This window comes from Heterodontus francisci, chromosome 7 (genome assembly GCF_036365525.1).
Source record: "Heterodontus francisci isolate sHetFra1 chromosome 7, sHetFra1.hap1, whole genome shotgun sequence".
Classification (NCBI taxonomy): domain Eukaryota; kingdom Metazoa; phylum Chordata; class Chondrichthyes; order Heterodontiformes; family Heterodontidae; genus Heterodontus; species Heterodontus francisci.
This window is the reverse complement of record NC_090377.1, coordinates 53,116,781-53,138,654: the sequence shown is the minus strand read 5'-3', so window position 1 is coordinate 53,138,654 and position 21,874 is coordinate 53,116,781. Positions and strand designations below refer to the sequence as shown.

The 21,874-nt window shown below is 43.5% G+C and overlaps 1 protein-coding gene across 14 annotated transcripts in view; it reads left to right on the top strand.

Annotated features, from left to right (window-relative positions):
* The window catches only part of b3galt1b (UDP-Gal:betaGlcNAc beta 1,3-galactosyltransferase, polypeptide 1b), a 158,656-nt gene that overhangs the window by 47,514 nt on the left and 89,268 nt on the right, over nucleotides 1-21,874 (top strand). For 10 of the 14 annotated variants that reach the window (XR_010975328.1, XM_068035199.1, XM_068035197.1 and 7 more), the window contains one exon: nucleotides 2,221-2,356. The exons of 2 other annotated variants lie outside the window; for them this stretch is intronic. The gene's annotated coding sequence lies outside the window, so the exon portion shown is untranslated. Of the gene's footprint in view, nucleotides 1-338; nucleotides 441-2,220; nucleotides 2,357-13,463; nucleotides 13,543-21,874 lie in introns of those variants that run through there. 2 more of the 14 variants (XM_068035195.1, XM_068035194.1) reach the window with 2 other exon arrangements.

Genomic DNA, 21,874 nt, shown 5'->3' with positions numbered 1-21,874 from the left:
TTGCAGCGTGAATCCCGCACAATGTATGCATTTATTGGCTGATAAGACATCCTGCTGTATCCACACAAACTGCAACAAGCCAACATCTTGAAGATGGCAGGTAAGAAATCATCTTCGTCTCTGAAAACAACACTTCAATCATGAATGATTTGGATCATTAAGGAAAATTGCAAGCCATAATCTGTGGTGAACTGGGGCTTCACAAAGGGCTCTGTTACAACTGTGTGGGCCTATAGAGGAAAATTTAAAGCTGCTATTGAAGATGAAACCAGATTCAGAGAAAACAAATCCATACTTGACTCTTGAAGACCGTGATGAAACAGTGTATTGTGGGTCTAAAACAGCCAGAGAAGATAGCATTCCAGCGTTGGGTGCTGTTTATGCAGAAAAATTTGCCAGAATTACATGGACCTGAGGATCTTTCTGGACTGGTTAACAAGGTAGAAACAAATTGCATTGAGAACGGTATGAAAAAAATGAAGCAGTCTGCTGTTTTTTTGACAAAATAAAATAATAATCAATTCAAATTGGTAATTTCTTCAATTTTCTAATGTAACAAATTACCAAATCCTCCAATAGTGAACATGCTCATAAACTTTTCTGCCAGTCCTAAGGGAGCTCATTATAATATTCAACTGTATTTCACAAATGTAATGAAATTTGCCGACTGCATCGTCTTTTGAGCCTTTTAATGCTTTCATTAAGTTTTTGCTTGAAGCTTAAGGTTCTCCAAAAAATATCTCAAATTTTGAACAGAAATGTGATTGTGTTAGCGGATTGCTGACTGTTCAGTCTGACCATACCCTAAGATAAACAGCATCTGCCTAAAGACAAAAATTGATATTCATGTCACCTAACATTGCAGGAACACCAGTTACGTCAGGGACAGTCTCTTCACACACAGATTTGGCACAGCATTGTGATTTTACTGGCTTACAGAAAGACTTCCACGCTATTATATACTATTTAATGCTTCTATAGCAACAACAACAACATGTGAGTTAAGAGGTAACAGTGGCTCATTCAAAGGTTCATAAGATGCATATAGCCAGTGATTTCCAAGGGCTGAGGTATGAAAAGGCCTAGCTGTAGACTGCAACAATTCAGCATCCAGCTGGCTTTCTGGTACCAGGATAGGCATTGGTTTGGGAATCACAAGTGTCCAGATGTTTGTCATCATGAGAGATAGCAACATGTTCTAACATGTGGATTCAAGACCTACTCCAGGACTTGTTCACACAGTTTAGGCTGATACATGAGAGTGGGATTGAGGGAATTCTGTATTGTCAGAGTCATTGTTCTTCTGGTTAGACATCAAAGCAAAGCTCTATGTGCTTGTTCAATTTGACATTAAGGATGCACGATTTGAAAAAGAAGGGGGTTAAAATTCCTCCCTTAATTTACACTACCACAGCTTACTCGCCATTTATCTCATTTCTGTTTGGAGCAAGGGTTTTATAAATGCTGTTTCTTTCCATTCTTCCTTTCACACTCTACCTGTGGGTAGTTTGCAAGATTCGACTCCCTTTCTCTTTTTCCAATCATGTTCACTCCCATCCCATTCCATGCTTTGCTTCTGCTAAGAATAATGATTTCAGCCAAGTTTTTTTTTTGTTGAAGTCAAATTTAAATGGATGTCTTTTATTCAAAGGCCTGGATTTTGCAGTTGTAATGATGGTAAAACTGTCAGTATTCACCCGTCATTACTCTGTGAAACTGACAGCAATTTCTGGCATCGGCATGCGTGCTGTAAAACGGAATTCAGAAGGTGCTGTCAGTGATTCTCTGCTCTGCCACAGGGTACGCTGTTGAAGTCCTTGCAGAAGGAAATCAACTAGAAATCACCGAATTGAGGCAAACTTCTACTTTTTACACTATTGTTTGCGCTGTAAAAACGCTTCAAAAGTTACACATTGTGGAATGGTGTAACTGAGTTTTTAATGGTGTACAAAGCCGTAATTACTGCTGAACAACCTCCCTGACCCTGAAAAAAATAGTTTTATATTTTTGAAATGGTGGGTTTCTCCATTCTATGCTAAACAAATTCATAATTCAAAAAAAAAGTATTTTTGATATTTCAACTTCCACCTTAACCCCAAGTATATGTCGCAATCTTTATTTCACTTTCTGTATAAAATAATAATTAGTGAATGATAAAAGCTGCTTGTAACTTCCTGGTTTGCTGTCTGTGAGAATTCTTCAATGTGATTTACTTCTTAGCCTGATTCATAATGTCACTGTTGCTGGACACCAGAGATCCCCTCTCGCTGATGCCAGAATGAAATTAAGGTCGGAAAGGTGAAATCCACACCATCAAGCTCACTAGATCTTTGGACAACTATTTTCGAGGTCTATGGTGAGTGCCATCACTTTGTTGCTGACCACAAAATCCAGGCCAAAGAGAAAAACATCAGATGCATAAACGAAATTCAAATGCAGTTGGTTTGACTGCTGTTTATTAGAAATTGAACTAATTTGTTTGTCTTATAACAGCCAGGTGGTATGGGGTGTGTGTGGTCCCCACTGTTCACCTCCCAACTGACCACAGCAAGTGTTTTTTTTACAAGGGTTTTAATCCCTTGTGATTTATTTAGCAAATAAACAGACAGTGATATGATTTCTTGTAGGTTTAAAAGATCAACTATTTATTGAACAATATTCATTCATGAAATGGTCGCAACTGCACCCACGTATGTAGTCATTCACACCCCCCCACATAAGAATAGCGAGGGAGGAAAAGGGTAAGCGGTTTGAAGTGAGGTAGGCATTTGGCGTTCACGGTAAACCTGTTGAATCTTCTCAGACAGTTTCTCTTTTAAAGTTGCAAGCCTGAGTTATTTGTAGATTTTCCTGGTGGTTGAGACTTCAGTCTAGAGGTGGTGGTCACTTTCAGTTCTCTGCTGCACTGAGTTGAAGTGTAGAATTCGCCGCAGGGCTCCTTTTTTGTTTTTTGTTGGATCTCTCAGCTCTCAGTTGGGATAGGCTTTTTGTGATGTTGTGATCTCTCTCCAGGAGAGAGTAAAAATCTCTTAACTATTACCTCTGTTAGGAGACACAGGGCCCCCTTCACCACTCCTGTGGTGACCAACAATGGACCAGGATGCGGCTACTTCACACCTTTGTTTCAGAAGAATCCATTCAATTCAGGAATGTCTCTCGATAGGTTCAGGATGGGTGTAATTGGCACCTCTTAGCATGGAATGTATCCTTTTGTCCTTTGCAGACAGTAAGATAGTTTGAATATACAGGGCCAGGTTGTGTCTGACCTTCTGAGGCCACTTTGCAGCACATTATCCACTTTTTTTTTTAAAGGAAAAGCCATTTTTTAATAGCTTTTTAGTTTGGGTTCTGTATTTTCATCGCTGCACTTCTCCTGAGCGTGACAATCTGTATTCTTTTGTGTCATTGTAGGCAGGTGTGAAATTCCAAATCTGTGTTTCTGTGGAGGAAGTGTGTGAATATATTTGGGGAAGGAAAGAAGGAAGTGAGAAGTCTCATTAGGGAAGGAAGGAGGCGGAAAGAATATTGCAGCAATTGGGGATTGAGAGCATCCCTCGAGTAAATCAATGCTTGGAATTGTGACCCCTGGGCAAAAGTTAGTGTATTCCTGATGTATATTTGCTAACTGATTCTCTGATCAAAATACAACTCACTACTTCACAGTATTGTTTAAAGATTAAATATTCCTTATTAATATGTCTCTTCTGCTGTGCATATTTATAGTTTTATTTTCTGACAGTTATGTATACTTTGTTCTTTTTTAATCAGTGCTTCATAAGTCATTTAGGAATATATTTTCCTCAAACAAATATTAAAGTTGAATTGTTTCTGGTTTTATAGTCAGGATTCAGACATGCACCTGATTCGGGGGTCTGCGATTTTCCATCTGTTGAACCCAGAAACTATTTTGGACTTTAATGCTACTGGTGTTGAACTTCACATATTGGGAATTTTGGCATGCCTAATTTGTGGGTCTATAATTTTCCATCTCCTAGCATTAGGAGATGGAAAATCTTGGGGCTTCAAGAAGGATATGTATCAGAATTCCCAATAATTGCTCCCATTGTGCATACCTCTGCACCAGGAGGCATAAACAACAAAGTACCCCATTGTTGGTACACGCTTCTGTGATTTGGCAATGTATTCTGACATTATATGCCACTTGTACATTCACAGAGTAAATTTTTCCCTGGTACTATCAGCATTCTTTATTCTCAGCAAGGTGGGTGGTACGCATTCTTCTGCCAATATCACTCTACAAATCAAGGTGTATTGCAATGCTGAAGAATTCCATTTGTTTCCTTTTGCTGGTTACAAGGACTTTGGGAAATGATTTTGCTCATTGCGCATTGGCTGACTGCACACAGCTGTATTGCACTGTTGATATGATTTGTTAGATTTTTGTAGATTAGGTAGGCGAGTGCTGCTGTCATCTTCACTGATACTGGCAGCACAGAGGTTATGGGCAGGATTTCCTTCTGGGGACAGGAAACTGAACGTTGGGACTGTTTCCAAGTTCCAATCCCCCCCTTGGAGGGGAAGCAGTTACAGCCCCTGATTTTGGCGGAGGTGGACTGTTAATTGGCAGGAGAGCAGGTTGGGCGGCTAGTTAGCGGTCACGGGGATAGGAATGGAGGCAGGACTGAGCGAGTGTGGTCCCGATTGAAACAGACCACGACAGCCAGAACAGTGGCTGTCGTTTAACTTCAAGGATGTAAGCACCAGGGATCCCAGAAGAGAGGCAGAGGGGTGGCTTCCAGGGCAGAGCTGCCCTGCGCTTCACAGACACTGAACTGGAGGTCCTTCTTGAGGCAGTGAGGAAGAGGAAGGAGGTCCTCTTTCTGGAGGGTGGTAGGAGAAGGCTGCCCTCCCAAACCAAGCAGGCCTTAATAGAGGTGGCTGAGAATGTGAGCAGATGAGGTGTCATCAGGATGAACTGGGTCCAGTGCCAGAAAAAGTTCAATGACCTTATTCTCTCTGGTAAGGTGAGTGCAAAGCCAGACCCTCATGGCAGGCCTCTGGCTATTCAACGTCCAGCAGACACAGCAGATGAGGAGCCTGAGGGCACATGCTGCTCCTGAGCATGGGAGGAATATGTGTCCAGGGTAGTTACTGAACCCTAAGCAAGGCTCAGTGCCTAAATGCTGCTGAGGACCTGCTAGCTTCTTATGTCAATGAACCGATGGTATTGGCCATAGAGGCCAGCAGTGCCTTATCTCCCTCTTTTATCCGTGCAGGTGAAAAGGGCACATAACGTCTGGGAAAAGTGCAGACTGGAGGAGGAGTGCCCAACCTATACATCATGACACCATGGAGGAGGAAGCAATGGAGATTGCCAGGGTGGTTGACCGTGAGCAAGTCAGGGAAGTCAAGATGGTCATCCCTGGTGGAGAGCATGAATAGACACTGCAATGTGTAGATGACGGAGTTGCAGTGCACTCCAGCCTGTCCAACAGCATGCCAAAGACTTAGTTGCATTGTGAAGCCTCAGCACTGTGGAGGCTTCTACTCTCCAAAGGCTAGTTCTCATGATCTCTTGTGTCTCCCACAGGTTCAGACATCAAGGGGGAAGGACAGATTCTGTCTTTGTGTCTCTGCTGACAGCACTTGTCCCACTGCAGACATCAGAAAAGCACAGTCACATCATACAAGCGCACTCTGCACCAACGTAGATACAGTCACTTTGGGTTCACACGTGCGATTAGATAGGGTGGCACTGGGTGAAGAGCACGTCACCAGTAAGCAGGAGTTGGTGAGAGAGGCAGCTGTGGGCAATCTCCCTTGGAGGCTGGTGGACAGCCACAGCCATGCTCAGCTGGTTGCAGATGCAGGGCCTGAGGAGTCGCAAGTGAGAAGTGTCATGCAGGCCCCCACCTGCCAAGAATGAGGCACATTAATTTCGCCACATGGATATTAAACTTCAAATTGTTGCTGGGAAGAAAAGAAGGCCTATTACAAGGGGTTGCCAAACCCCTGGCTGAAAAGACATTTTTTGCATACTGCAAGACACTGTTGGAACAAAGGAACCAGTCCCTGCTCCCAATACACAGAAGACATGGTCAGACCAGTTTAGTCACATGACTAACTGGCTGTTACAGGAATTTGAACTTGCCACAGAGTTTTGAACTGGCAGAAAAGCTGTTTGCTCCTGGACTCTGAAGAGCTCTTGTGGCTGGCTTGCTGAAGCCTCTCCTGTCTGCTCTCATCTCTTTCTCACCAGCTTTGGAATCCATTGAAGACACAGGAACCCCAAGAGAGAAATGTCTCCTACAGTGATCAAGGTTTAAGAAGAACACTAGGCCCCAACGAAAAGCAAGAATTACCTACAAGCAAGAACTACCTACAAAAGGACGACAGTGAGCTCGAAGCACAGTAACAAGAAACTCTTCAGATATTGCCTCAAACCTCTCCACTTTATTTTTCTTCTCTTTTCTGTCTCTATTTGCATGTGCGTATCACGTATGCATGCTAGCGTGGGGAATTAGAGTTTGAGTTTTAATAAATTTCACTTTTCTTCTTTAAACTTAAGAAAGCCTGTTTGTGCTCATTTCTTTGCCTTATAATTGGAAACCGGTGAAGAAGGATTCACCAAAGGGGGAGCTCAAAACACGGTCTGTTTAAAAATCAAACCCTGTTACAGTAAGACCAGGTGAAGGCTGAAAGTGACCCCTACACACCTTTCTCACCTGCTCATAACAGGAGAATCAGCAGCAACAGATGTGCGCCCACATGTCAGAGTTTCCTGAGGCAGAGCAGGGTCATGGGCTGAGAATGGAGGAGTCCTTTCAGCTCATGTGCGCCACTATGGCTCAGGACTTTGAACACATGAGCTCCTCCATTGAGAGAGTGGCATACTTGATGAAGAGCCATATATGGTAGCACTCGATCGGCATGCAGGAACCGCATGCTGATGTTCACAGACTGAATGCCACACTCTGTGTAACATCGACTGGTCAGTGGCGCTTGTGGCACAGAGATGTTTGGAGGGAATGACAGTTGTGCCCCAAATGGTGGCCCTCTCCAGCTATCCAGGGAGCCGGCCAAGGGCTGAGGCAGTCATCAATGAGGATGAGGATGCTGTCCCTCGGTAGCCATCAACATCATCAGCCTCCTTGACCCCTCTGACTGAGGGACCATCTTTGCAGCAGGGCCGAGTGGCTGAGGCTGCCCGGCATTGACGCCAGTGCAGCAGCTTCTGGAGGTGCCCCACTGGCACCTGCATAATGAGGATGACTGCCACATGCATCTCAGCTGCACGCCAAGACAAGCTGCCTTCACCTCATCCGAGGCCACAAGGGGGTACCGCGTAAATGTGGCCGAGAGCGGAGGCCACCGCGTTGAGCAGAGCACTGAGTGGTTCACTGGGGTTTGCCTCACCTGTAATTGTGCACTTTTTTTATTTTTGAACACTATGTAAATATTGACCAATGACGCCAGACATGAGCTTTCATTCTTTAATGGCAGAACAAGAAAAGAGAGATGAAGTGGTGAAGGGGAGCAAGAGTCCTTGAATGGGGACAGTGAACCCTCTGAACAGATGTGCATACTTAATTGACAGTAAGAGTGGATCTATTCCAGGCTGCATCTGCAATGGAAGTGCTCTCACAGGCACCTCGAAGTGAGTTCTGTACTATGCGATTCTCCTGGGTTAGAAGGACTCAGCTAAAATGTGCCTGGATCAGTGATTCCTGATGATGGCATCCTGATGAGACCTTTGAGTCCTGCGCCAGGCCTTGCCACCTTCCTGTGCGGCCAGAGCACCTCTGTGTTCTGCATCTTTCTCCTCCTGTTACACATCCAACTCCTCTTCGTCCGATGAGCTACGTGATTCCAGGGTCTCACCCTCTTCAAGGACCACAACTCTCTGGAGGACCAAGTTATGGAGAGTGCAGCAGACCACAGTGTTGCAAAGAAACATAGAAAATAGGAGCAGCAGTAGGCCATTCGGCCCTTCGAGCCTGCTCTGCCATTCATTATGATCATGGCTGAACATCCAACTCAGTAGCCTGTTCCCACTTTCGCCCCATACCCTTTGATCCCTTTAGACCCAAGAGCTATATCTAACTCCTTCTTGAAAACATCAGTGTTTTGGCCTCAACTGCTTTCTGTGGCAGTGAAATCCACAGGTTCACCACTCTCTGGGTGAAGAAATTTCTCCTCATCTCAGTCCTGCAAGGTTTACCCCTTATCCTTGAACTATGACCCCTGGTTCTGGACTCCCCCACTATTGGGAACATCATTCCTGCATCTACCCTGTCAAGTCCTGTTAGAATTTTATAGGTTTCTATGAGATCCCCCCTCACTCTTCTGAACTCCAGCGAATATCATCCTAACCGACTCAATCTCTCCTCATACGTCAGTCCCACCATCCCAGGAATCAGTCTGGTAAACCTTCGCTGCACTCCCTTGAACGCAAGAACATCCTTCCTCAGATAAGGAAACCAAAACTGCACACAATATTCCAGGTGTGGCCTCACCAAGGCTCTGTATAATTGCAGCAAGACATCCCTGCTCCTGTACTCGAATCCTCTCGCTATGAACGCCAACAAACCATTTGCCTTTTTTACAGCCTGTTGCACCTGCATGCTTACCTTCAGCGACTGGTGTACGAGAACACCCAGGTCTTGTTGCATATTCCCCTCTCTCAGTTTATAGCCTTTCAGATAATCTGCCTTCCTGTTTTTGCTACGAAAGTGGATAACCTCACATTTATCCACATTATACTGCATCTGCCATGCATTTGCCCACTCACTCAACTTGTCCATATCACCCTGAAGCCTCTCTGCATCCTCCTCACCACTCACCCTCCCACCCAGTTTTGTGTCATCTGCAAATTTGGGGATATTACATTTAGTTCCCTCATCTAAATCATTAATATATATTGTGAATAGCTGGGGTCCTGGCACTGATCCCTGCGGTACCCCAGTAGTCACTGCCTGCCATTCCGAAAGAGGCCCATTTATCCCTACTCTTTGTTTCCTGTCTGCGAACCAATATTCTATCCATCGCAATACACTACCCCCAATCCCATGCGCTTTAATTTTACAGGCTAATCTCTTAAGTGGGACTTTGTCAAAAGCCGTCTGAAAGTCCAAATAAACCACATCCACTGGCTGTCTCTCATCAACTCTACTAGTTACATCCTCGAAGAATTCTCATAGATTTGTCAAGCATGATTTCCCTTTCGTAAATTCAAGCTGACTCTGTCCGATTCTACCACTGTTCTCCAAGTGCTCTGCTATAAAATCTTTGATAATGGACTCGAGAACTTACCCCACTACCGAAGTCAGGCTGACTGGTCTATAATTCCCTGCTTTCTCTCTACCTCCCTTTTTAAATGGTGAGGTTACATTAGCTACCCTACAATCTGTTGGAACAGTTCCAGAGTCTATAGAATCTTGGAAGATGACCCCCAATGTATCCAGTATTTCGAGGGCCACTTCCTTAAGTACTCTGGGATGCATATCATCAGGCCCTGGGGATTTATCGGCCTTCAATCCCATTAATTTCCCCAACACTACTTCTCTACTAATACTGATTTCCTTCAGTTCCTCTCTGTCACTAAGCCTTGTGTTCCCCAACATTTCTGGTATGATATTGGTGTCCTCCTTTGTGAAGACAGAACCAAAGTATGCATTTATTTGGTCAGTCATTTCTTTGTTCCCAATAATAAATTCCCCTGTTTCTGACTATAAGGGACCTACATTTGTCTTCACCAATCTTTTTCTTTTCTACACATACCTATAGAAACTTTTACAGTCAGTTTTTATGTTCTCTGCAAGCTTGCTCTCGTACTCTATTTTTCCCCTTCTTAATTAATCCCTTGGTCCTACTTTGCTGAATTCTACAATGCTCCCAATCCTCAGGTCTGATGTTTTTTCTGGCAAATTTATATGCCTCTTCCTTGAATCTAATGCTATCACTAATTTCTCTTGTAAGCCATGGTTTGGCTACCTTTCCTGTTTTAGTTTTGCGCCAGACAGGGATAGACAATTGTTGCAGTTCATCCATGCGCTCTTTAAATGTTTGCCATTGCCTATCCACCGTCATCCCTTTAAGTAACGTTTCCCAATCCGTCATGGCCAACTCGCACCTCATACCTTCGTAGTTTCCTTTACTAAGATTCAGGGCCCTTGTCTCAGAATCAACTAAGTCACTCTCCATCTTGATGAAGAATTCTATCATCTGTTCGCTCATCCCCAAGGGGTCTCGCACCACTTCTTTTTCTTTTGGGCCTCCTTATCTCGAGAGACAATGGATACGTGCCTGGAGGTGGTCAGTGGTTTGTGAAGCAGCGCCTGGAGTGGCTATAAAGGCCAATTCTGGAGTGACAGGCTCTTCCACAGGTGCTGCAGAGAAATTTGTTTGTCGGGGCTGTTGCACAGTTGGCTCTCCCCTTGTGCCTCTGTCTTTTTTCCTGCCAACTACTAAGTCTCTTCGACTCGCCACAATTTAGCCCTGTCTTTATGGCTGCCCGCCAGCTCTGGCGAATGCTGGCAACTGACTCCCACGACTTGTGATCAATGTCACACGATTTCATGTCGCGTTTGCAGACGTCTTTATAGCGGAGACATGGACGGCCGGTGGGTCTGATACCAGTGACGAGCTCGCTGTACAATGTGTCTTTGGGGATCCTGCCATCTTCCATGCGGCTCACATGGCCAAGCCATCTCAAGCGCCGCTGACTCAGTAGTGTGTATAAGCTGGGGGTGTTGGCCGCTTCAAGGACTTCTGTGTTGGAGATATAGTCCTGCCACCTGATGCCAAGTATTCTCCGAAGGCAGCGAAGATGGAATGAATTGAGATGTCGCTCTTGGCTGGCATACGTTGTCCAGGCCTCGCTGCCGTAGAGCAAGGTACTGAGGACACAGGCCTGATACACTCGGACTTTTGTGTTCCGTGTCAGTGCGCCATTTTCCCACACTCTCTTGGCCAGTCTGGACATAGCAGTGGAAGCCTTACCCATGCGCTTGTTGATTTCTGCATCTAGAGACAGGTTACTGGTGATAGTTGAGCCTAGGTAGGTGAACTCTTGAACCACTTCCAGAGCGTGGTCGCCAATATTGATGGATGGAGCATTTCTGACATCCTGCCCCATGATGTTCGTTTTCTTGAGGCTGATGGTTAGGCCAAATTCATTGCAGGCAGCCGCAAACCTGTCGATGAGACTCTGCAGGCACTCTTCAGTGTGAGATGTTAAAGCAGCATCGTCAGCAAAGAGGAGTTCTCTGATGAGGACTTTCCGTACTTTGGACTTCGCTCTTAGACGGGCAAGGTTGAACAACCTTCCCCCTGATCTTGTGTGGAGGAAAATTCCTTCTTCAGAGGATTTGAACGCATGTGAAAGCAGCAGGGAGAAGAAAATCCCAAAAAGTGTGGATGCGAGAACACAGCCCTGTTTCACACCACTCAGGATAAGAAAGGGCTCTGATGAGGAGCCACCATGTTGAATTGTGCCTTTCATATTGTCATGGAATGAGGTGATGATACTTAGTAGCTTTGGTAGACATCCGATCTTTTCTAGTAGTCTGAAGAGACCACTAGATTGTTAAATATTCCGTTCTCATTACACAATACCCAGTCTAGGATGACCTGTTCTCTAGTTGGTTCCTCGACATATTGGTCCAGAAAACCATCCCGTATACACTCTATGAATTCCTCCTCTACGGTATAGTGACTAATTTGATTTGCCCAATCTATATGCACATTAACGTCACCCATAATTACAGATGTTCCTTTGTCGCATGTGTCTCTAATTTCCTGTTTAATGTCATTCCCAACATCACCACTACAGTTTGGGGGTCTATATACAACCCCCACTAATGTTTTTTGCCCCTTTGTGTTTCTCAGCTCTACCCATACAGATTCTACATCGTCCGAGCTAATATTGTTCCTTATTGCGTTAATTTCCTCTTTAACTAGCAATGCAACTCCACCGCCTTTTGCTTTTTGTCTGTCCTTCCTAAATACTGAATATCCCTGTACGTTCATTTCCCATCCCTGGTCACCGTGCAGCCATGTCTCTGTAATCCCGACTATATCATACCCATTTACATCTATTTGCGCGATCAATTCATCCACTTTATTGCGAATGCTCCGCGCCTTAAGGCTTTTAACATTATTTGTCCCCTTCCCACTATTTTTCACTGTGGCCCTGTTTGATTCTGGCCCTTGATTTTTCTGCCTATCACTTTTATTATTCCATTTCTGTCTTTTTTGTTCTTGTCTAAGATCCCCCCTCCTCTGACTCCTTGCAAAGGTTCCCAATCCCCGGCCATTTTAGTTTCAACCCTCCCCAACCACTCTAGAAAATATTCCCCCTCGGACATCAGTCCCAGTCCTGCCCAGGTGTAACCCGTCTAGTTTGTACTGGTCCCACCTCCCCCAGAACGGGTCCCAATGTCCCAGGAATGTAAAACCCTCCCCCTCACATCATCTCTTCAGCCACGTATTCATCCGATATATTCTGCTATTTCTACTCTGACTAGCACGTGGCACTGGTAGTAATCCTGAGATCATTACCTTTGAGGTCCTACTTTTCAACTTACTTCCTCGCTCCCTATGTTCTGCTTTTAGGACCTCATCCTTTTTTTCACCTACGTTGTTTGTACCAATGTGTACTACGACCACTGGCGGTTCACCCTCCCTCTTCAGAATGTCCTGTAACCACTTCAGAATGTCCTGTGCATATCTACCTATAATATATTAATGTTTTGTCTGTTCATACTTCCTCTCAATTTTTTCCATCATAAAATCAAGCAAATCTACCACAGGTGGGGGAGCAGTGTAATTATATTGTGAAAACTTTATGGGGGGGGGGTTACATTATACGTTTCTCGGCTCGTAGTTATAACAGAAGGAGATAAAAATAAGGATAGATTATATGAATTTATAGTGGAGACTGCGTTACATTTGTGCACCCTTGTCTAGTTAGCCACCTGCCTTCTAAACCTTCTTCACCGGAAGAGTATATTTGGTCTTGATTCCCTGTGTGCAACACCATAGGTAAACAAACTGATTCTTTTGATTAAAATACTGTGACAAAGAAAGGTTGCATAAGAAGAGTTGGAAAAATATTTACAGCAAAATAATGATATGCATGGCATAAAAACAGCAGTTACCACAATATTGCCTAAAGCACATTGTAGAATGTATAATGCATTTACATGCTTGTTTTTTAATCATTCATGGGATGTGGCATCTCTGGCAATTGCCAATCCCTAATTGTCCTTGAGAAAGTGATGGTAAGCCGTCTTTCTGAGTACAACTGAGTGGCTTGCGAGGTCATTTCAGAAGGCATTTCAGAGTCAACCACATTACTGTGGACCTGGAGTCTCTCATAAGCCAGACCAGGTAAAGGCAGCAGATTTCCTTCTTTGAAGGACATTAGTGAACTGCATGCATTTTTATGACAATCCAGTAGTTTCATGGTCACCATTACTGATGCTAGCTTTTTATTTCAGATTTATTTACTTACTCGGATATAAATTCCCCAGCTGCCATGGTGGGATTTGAATTCCTGTCTCCAGATCATTAATCCAGGTCTCTAGATTGCTAGTCTATACACCATCGTAGATTTAGCCTATGATGTTTGCATTGAATTAGGAACAATAGTGAAATCTTAAATTAATACCATGAACAAAATTGCGAAGAAGTGGCAGCGCATATGATCAACCAATAGATTGTTTAAAAAGAGTTTACTTGCTTAACATACTAGCTTTATTTGAGATTGGGTTGATTAATTATGCACAGCGTTTGCTTACACTGGCTGCTTGCTGATAGTGAGACAGGAAATAGCTGTAGTTGCTACTTAGAAGGGCCTATATTATTTGATGTCTTGCACAAGAGAAAACCTGCTGAAGTAAATTTACTTAATTTCCTGATGCTTTTTTGTTGCATTCTTGAACCAAGTGCAGCAAATCTGGGTTACTGTCTTTGACTTGTTAAATGTTCAGGCTAGATGTCCGATTGGAAGTAGGCAAAATTGTACTCTACCAAATAGATGGGTAAAATATCCCAACTATTATACCTGACAGAGACTGTACACTAAGGCCCCGAAAGTTCTTTCTAAGCTCCACACGCATGCCCCTAGTGGAGCAGTGCACACTTTATTACTGCCGCTTAAACCTGTAAAAGTTGTTTGAGCATTTGGAAAAGTGATCGAACACAACAAGCGTAACAAACCATTGATCTGTATCCCACTTGGTTCTGGCAACCATGTTCTTCCAACTTCCAGCATCTCACTATTTCTCTGCAGGATAAAGCTGCTTGTAAGTGAAGAAGCAGAGCTGAACCTAGGGAATGCTCCTTCAGTTCAAAGCCTTCACACAAGAGCTGATCTTAGGTTTCAGGTATAACTAACTTGTACTTTGGTTAGTTCTGCCACAAGGCCTGCTCAAATCTCATGTAAATAGCCCTCAATTTTCTGTTCTAACCTAATTTAGACAACAATTTACAATTGCAATTTACACAACTCCAAGTACAAACTCAAATGGTTTGAGACATGATCTGACTAATGGGAGAGGAAAATTGTTGTAAGTCAAATGTAAATCAAATGGAGACAATTAAAAAGCATATTACCTAGGCTGGGGGGGGGGGGGGGGGTGTAGTGGATGGGCAAAAACATTTCATGATGAAAACCCCACATGCCAAATGGAAATATTAATTTGTGTGGAACTTTGCCTGAGACTTTTACTTGAAATTATTACAAATAACTTTTAAAACAGAACAGCTAGCAGCCAAGATGGCCACGCACAATTTGCATCTGAAAAAATCCAAAGGATTAGGCTACAGACCAATGTGATTAACTCAGCCTAGCCAGAACAATGGGGTGCTCTCTGATTCAATTATCTGAGATAGCCTTGTCAATGTTGATCATTAAAAGCCATTGACACCCATTGACTTTGAAAGTGCCAACCCTTCCCCCTGACTAAGTATGTCTGGGCAGCCTTGGGGGAGAGCCTTGAATTTCAGAGACCATTCCAGAAGATTCTCATTCAAACACGAGGAGGTAATCATATCATGTGACTGCTTAGGCCACTCTGGAGATTTGTGAGTGGTGACTCAGAAGGCAGACAGTAACTGAGATCCAACAAGGGAACATCTCTCAATCTTCTCTCCATCTATCCAGTAAAGTTGTAGAGAAGCCTCGGCTGCAACTACTAAGCCTCAGCCTACAGCCCAGCATAGCCAACAACTAGGGGACATGGATAAAGCCCCTCTTCTGCCTTCTGGAACATGAGAAGCAAGCCTGAACCATGCACGTGGCCCAGTGAGGACTTCAAGACTACAATTTCAACGAAAAACTCTGGAACTGATATTCAGTATTTAAATTCCATTTATTACGGACTCTTCTCCAACCTCCCAACTCTGTTTTTTCCTCCATAATCTACTTGTGTGTGTGTTTGGCTCTTGTGTGAATGTGGAGTGTGGATGCATAGTGTATTTTAGTAATTTTAACCGGTTTAGAGTGATAAGGATAATAAACTTGCGTCTTTCTTGTTTAAAGTCAAGAAAACTTGTCTGATTGGTTCATTTGCAATTATATTAGAGGAACAGGAGCAAATGCTCACTGAGGTGGTAAGTTAAATCATTGTGTTAAAGGATAAACCTTGTTGCGGTCAAACCAGAGAAGGGGCGAAAGGGGAGCTTGAGACCCCTTCCTCATCTGGTCGTAACAATTTTAATAAGCATCTCAATCCATTGACAACTTTTGCCAAGGCTGAAGGTGCAGGGGTTAAAAAGCATGAATCTGCAAACAAATGACAGTGCAGTCCCACACATGGCCCCTCTTTGGATCCTGAAATTGAAGTGGTGTTTCATTAGATGCTTGCCAAAAGGGGGTTGCGCTCTGTACCTGTCCATATCGTCCCATTGGTTAACACTGCAGAATAGCTGCAAGAACTTATAGTCAGGTTTTAGGTCAGGGTTGACCATTACTGTTGCTGCACATATGCAACTTTCATGTTGGGTGTTAGCCACAGTCCATACAGATGGCACAGCTTGGCTTCTGTTCTGCCATCTGTTCTTGCACCATCACTAAAACCATCTATTTCCACCTTTTGTTACATCGGGCAACTCCACCTCTGCCTCAGCTCACCTGCTGCTGAAACCCTCCTCCATGCCTTTGTTACCTTTGAACTTGAATATTCCCATGCACTCCAGGTTGGCCTCCCGCATTCAACCCTACGTAAACTTGTGAACGTCTGAACCTCTGTTGCCCATGTCCTAACTCATATCAAGTCCCATTCACCCATCACACCTGTCTTCACTAATCTACATTGGCTCCCAGTTAAATAATGCCTTGATTTTAAAATTCTCATCCTTGTTTTCAAATCCCTGCATGCCCTCGACCTTTCCTATCTCTGTAATCTCCTCCAGCCCCACAAAACTCAGATATCTGCACTCGACTAATTCTGGTCTCTTAAACATCCTCAATTTTAATCATTCCACCATTGGTGACCTTGCCTTCGGCTGCCAAGGCCCTAAGCTGTGGAACTCCCTTCTTGAGCCTCTATGCACCTCTATCTCTCTTGCCTCCTTTTAAAATGCTCCTCAAACCTACCTCTTTTGACCAAGCTTTTGATCTTCTGCCCTATCATCTCCTTATGTGGCATGGTGCCAAATTTTCCATTATAATGCTCATGTGAAGCACCTTGGGACATTTTATTATATTAAAGGTGCTTTATGAAAATAAGTAATACTTGTGTCTGACTCAAATCCTGAGAAGGCAGCTTCCCTTGATTATTTCCAGCTAGGTTTGACCAGACCTGCAGAAGGGGTTGGTGGCATCTTAACAGGTATTGCTGAACAGGCTTCTGATAAACTGGCATGCCTTATGTGCTACTGTGCACAATTAAAATGCTCCTGCAGAACCTCCTGGCATAAAAGTTAATTAGTCATTCACATCTCAATGCAATGTCTGGATGTCTGCTGGCACAGTGTCCTTTTAAGAAGAAGAGCCTCCACCAGCGCAACATCTGCCAAAGAGAGGTTATTTTGTGGGAGAGTGTGCGCCACTGGGAATGGACAGAGAACTTCTCAGGACAGCTTGGCCTGCCTAACATCCCTACACAGCTCCTTCATTTCATCAGGCATTTCAGTTTAAACTATTGGCAAGCCTCTGGAACTCTGAAAAAAAAATCACAACTGGCACAAAGGTTGTGAAAACCCAAGTGCCACTGAAAAGTATAAATACATGAAGGGCACACAAATTTGCCTTAAGCCCCTTGTGTGCCTGCATAGGACGCCTTCCAGCACACCTGCAGCTGAGAAATATTGGACCCCATCACTACCCACTTTCATGCAAGTTAATGAAGCTTCCTTCTACTTTAGACAGGAGCTTCTGATACCCACCTGCTCCATGCTTGTGCAGTTGCATGATAAAGCACGCAGTACACTATAGGGATGATACTGTTGTTGCACTGATGGGAGAAGAGCCCAATCTTGGATGCACATGTTGCATTGGATCTCAGATGAGTTGAGTTGCTTGCATATAAAATGCTTGGCAGCCAGATCTCTCAGCCTCAAATTCATTCAAATTGACCTGGCAGATATGACACCATTGTAGATTGTCAGTGGCTATGTCTTCCCAGGTGTTAGGTTAACATTGCAAGATTTTAAGGCAGTACTTTGCATGTTATAGCATTTAATCAGTCCATATCTGTTGCAATAACCAGATTGCTTGTTGTAGATGAGAACTTTAGAACCCTACAGTCAAGGGTAGGTTCCTCTAATATAAATGCTGAGACGCAGCCACCTAAGGCTGTGCCACGAACCCTGCAAGTAATAATGGCAGGTGTCTGTGCTACAAATGGAGTATCTAGAGCACGTGTCTGATCAAGGGGCTGGTGTTTGGGCAATCGAACACTGGCTTACCTTTTATAAAGGGGAACAATTGTTATTTTTTTTTGAAATGGCATTTTCTCCTAAGAGGTCCAAGCTTTTTCTGTGTCGTACTGAGGGAATGCTGGACAGTTGGAGGTGCTGTCTTTTGGATGAGATGTTAACCCGAGGCCTCATCTGTCCCCTCAGGTGGGAGTAAAAGACCCTGTTGGAGTTATTTGAACTCTCCCAGTGACCTGGAGAACATTTATCTCTCAAAGAACACAGTATCTGGACATTATTTCACTGCAGTTGTGGGACCTTGCTTTATCTAAATCGATCACTGTGCAATCCTACATTGCACCAGCAATTATACTCAAAGAACACTTAATTGGGTGTGAAGTGCTTTGAAATGTCCTGAGATTTTAGGTAAATTTAGGATAGGTAAATTGGCCATTATAAATTGCTCCTAGTGTAGGTAGGTGACAGGAGAATGGTGGGAATGTGGTAGGGAATATGGGATTAATGTAGGATTAGTATAAATGGGTGGTTGTTGGTGGGCACAGACTCGGTGGACTGAAGGGCCTGTTTCAGTGCTGCATCTCTCTATGATCTATGATTTTAAATGGTAATATATAAGAACACAAAAATAGGAACAGGAGTAAGCCATACAACCCTTCAACCCTGCTCCATCATTCAATAAAATCATGGCTTATTTTCTACATCAACTCGACTTTCCCACCTATCCCTATATCACTTGATTCCCTTAGTCCCCAAAATCTGTTGATCTGTCTTGACATTGACACTGACTGAGCATCCACAGCCGTCTGGTATAGAGAATTCCAAAGATTCACGATCATCTGAGTGAAGGAATTTTTCTTCATCTCAGTCCTAAATAGTTGACCCCTTATCCTGAGACTATCACCCCTAGTTCTAGACTCTCCAGCTAAGGGGAACAGCCTCTCTACCATGTTTAGCTCCTTCAGAATTTCATATGTTTCAATGCGATCACCTCCCACCCTTCTAAATGTCAGAGAATGTAGGTCCATTCTGCTCAATCTCTCCTCAAAGAATAGCCCTCTCATCCCAGGAATCAATCTATATATATATATTAGTGGCAATCTATACTAGGAAGGGGATCTACTCCATTTTGGAACCAAGGTATTATGAAGGGGACTACAAAACTGTGGGTAAGTTTATTAAGTGTAATGGTGTGTATAATGCAATGAAATAGACTACTGTTGTATGTTGTGTGCTTGATCTGTTAGTGTAATGTGCAGGGAAGTGACTCAGACTTGCTGTAACTAAAATTATTGCCCTGCAACATTACCACCACGTTGACCTTGACCAGTAGGAATTTAAAAATATTAGAAACTGTAAAGAATGTATGTGAACCTGCAGGCTATAGCATAAGATTGACCCAACTCATTTCACGTAGGATTGATACAGCTGGCAGGTAGAAACATTGTATTTCCTCTGGGTTTGATTCAAATCCAGTTTCTGGATGTGCACTGAATTTAAACTTTCAATAAATTATTTTATTAATATATCTAGTTCCTGTTTTCAAATATGGATTTCATTTGTTTTCCTTGATTTACAGTCAGCCGGTACTAAAATGCATTTATTGACAAAGGTCCAGTGGGTTAATTTGATCATTTAAGCTATATAATTTGCATGTTTTCATCACATTTTCCTTTAGGCTGCTTAATTTTTGAAAGGCAGCTAGTGACCATGTTGTAGATGTGTGTTACTGCTAAAAGAGCATCTGCACCCATATACAGAGGAATTTCAGCCCATATATTTATGTTCCTCATTCTTGCACACTGTACAAACACGAGCCAAAGAAGGAAACAAAAGAACACTTGGAATATTTTCTGTCATAGAAGAAGAAACTTAGAAACTCACAACAAAAACATCTTAATTTTTGGAATGAACTGTGTACTTCATAATACATATTCTTAGTCTCAGATTTTACTATTAGTACAAAATCTTGATTCCTAAATTGGTACTGAGATACCAGTATATACACAAATCAACAGCAGCAGAATCAAACTACTTCAGTTAGATGTGAACATGTATTTCAGCAAGTGGGACAAATCAGTAATTCCTTCCTAAACATGGTGTGTTGATGCCTCTTTAAATAGTAGGTGGAGCTGTGCATTGTTAGAATATCAACATTTTTATTAAGTATTTAAAACAACAAGTAAACTTGCAGGAACTCTGAGTCTGCTCCTCACCCAGGCACAACACACATAGGAGAGAGAGAATAAGAATCACATGATGAGGATTCTGGCACTGCTTAGGTGCAGCCACATCTTTCCCCTCAAAGGAAAATATATATTTTTTAATTAATTTGTGGGATGTGGGTGTCGCTGGCAAGGCCAGCATTTATTGCTCATCCCCAGTTGCTCTTGAGAAGGTGGTGGTGAGCTGCTTCTTGAACCGCTGTAGTCCTTGTGGTATAGGTACACCAACAGTGCTGTAAGGAAGTGAGTTCCAGGATTTTGACCCAGCAACGGTGAAGGAATGGTGATATAGTTCCAAGTTAGGATGGTGTGTGGCTTGGAGGGGAACCTGCAGGTGGTGGTGTTATCATGCATCTACTACCCTTATCCTTCTAGGTGGTAGAAGTCACGGGTTTGGAAGGTGCTGTTGAAGGAGCCTTGCTGAGTTGCTGAAGTGCATCTTGTGGATGGTACACACTGCTGCCACTGTGTGTCGGTGGTGAAGGGAGCTGAAGGTGGTGGGCGGGGTGACAATCAAACTGGCTGCTTTGTCCTGGATGGTGTCTAGCTTCTTGAGTGTTGTTGGAGCTGCACCCATCCAGGCAAGTGGAGAGTATTCCATCACACTCCTGAGTTGCCCCTTGTAGATGGTGGACTGGCATTGGGGAGACGGGGGGTGAATTACTCGCCGCAGAATTTCCAGCCTCTGACCTGCTCTTGTAGCCACAGCATTTATGTGGCTGCTCCAGTTTAATTTCTGGTCAATGGTAATCCCCAGGCTGTTGATAGTGGGGGATTCAGCGATCGTAATGCTATTGAACATCAAGGAGAGATGGTTAGATTCTCTTTTGTTTGAGATGGTCATTGCCTGGCACTTGTGTGGTGCGAATATAACTTGCCACTTATCAGCCCAAGCCTGGATATTGTCCAGGTCTTGCTGTATGTGAACATGGGCTGCTTCAGTATCTGAGGTGACAATGTCATGTGTTTAAATCCGCTTGTCTTGGACAAACTCTGTGGATGCAAATTGTGGACCATTAGCCGTCACTAGGGCGTTTGGTATCCCGAACTTCTCAAACATTTTTTGGAATTCTTTCAGAACACTGAGCTTGGTAATTGAAGTGAGGCTGGCTATTTCGATAAAGTTACCAAAATAGTCACACACAATGAGCAGGGTACGGCCATGTAACTCTCAAACCTAAGAACATAAGAAATAGGAGCAGGAGTAGGCCATTTAGCCCCTCAAGCCTGCTGCGCCATTCAATAAGATCATGGCTGATCTGTCCCAGTCCTCAGCTTCTCTTTTGGGCCTGCTCTGTCTAATCCTCGACTCCCTGAGATTTCATAAATTTATCTACCTCCTCAAATACATTTAGTGACCTAGCCTCCACAACTCTCTGAGGCAGAGAATTCTACAGATTCACCACCCTCTGAGAGAAGAAATTCCTTCGCATCTCAGTTTTAAATGTGTGCCCCCTTATTCTGTAACTGTCCCCTAGTTCGAGATTCCCCCACTAGTGGAAACATCTTCTCAACATCTACCTTGTCGAGCCCCCTTAAAATCTTATATGTTTCGATAAGATCACCTCTCATTCTTCTAAACTTCAATGAATAAAGGCCTAATCTGTTTAGCCGTTCTTGATAAGACAGCCCCTTCATCCCAGGAATCAGCCTAGTGAACCTTTTCTGAACTGCCGCCAATGCTAGTATATCCTTCCTTAAATACGGGGACCAAAACTGTATGCAGTACTCCAGGTGTGGCCTCACCAACACCCTGTACAGTTGTAACAGGACTTCCCTATTTTTAAACTCTAACCCCCTAGCAA